Source organism: Leptonychotes weddellii, chromosome 6 (assembly GCF_054177405.1).
Source record: "Leptonychotes weddellii isolate Sample4059 chromosome 6, ASM5417740v2, whole genome shotgun sequence".
NCBI lineage: Eukaryota > Metazoa > Chordata > Mammalia > Carnivora > Phocidae > Leptonychotes > Leptonychotes weddellii.
The window spans coordinates 26,325,267-26,326,016 of NC_138374.1; positions in this window are offsets into that span (position 1 = coordinate 26,325,267).

The window sequence follows — 750 nt, forward strand, 5'->3', positions numbered from 1 at the left end:
CTAGGCAGCTCCTCATTCAATGAACAAACTAAACAAATCTCAAAGGCAAGTGCTTGTAAACAACATCTGTGATGATGATGGTGGTGACCGAGAACATACTGAGTACTTATTAAGTATCCTGTACAATTCAAAGTGTTTTCCATTAAATCGCTTAATTCTGGGGCACTTGGGCGTGGGTGTCCTACTCTTGATTTCGGCTCAGGTCCTGATCTCAGAGTTGTGAGATCGAGCTCCGCATGGGGCTCCGCACTCAGTGGGGAGTCTGCTTCTCTCCCTCTCTCTCTGCCCCTCTCCCCGGTCACACGTGCGCACTCTATCTCAAGTAAATAAATAAATCTTTTAAAAAATACATCATTTCATCCTCACAGCAACTCCATGAGGTAGAGCTGTTATTATCCCCATGATACAGATGAGATGAGGAACTGAGGCATACAGAGGAAACTAGTTCATGGCCTCTGGTACTAGTTTAACCACAGCTATACTGCTTCTTAAGTACAAAAACTAGACAGCACAACAATTTCTTTTTTTTAAGATTTAAAAATTTTTATTTTATTTTTTTAAGTAGGCTCCATGCATGGAGCCCAACATGGGGCTTGAGATCAAGACCTAGGATCAAGACCTGAGGACCTGAGCTGAGATCAAGAGTCACGTGCTCCTACTGGGTATTTACCCCAAAGATACAAATGTAGGGATCTAAAGGGGTACGTGCACCCCGATGTTTATAGCAGCAATGTCCACAATAGCCAAACT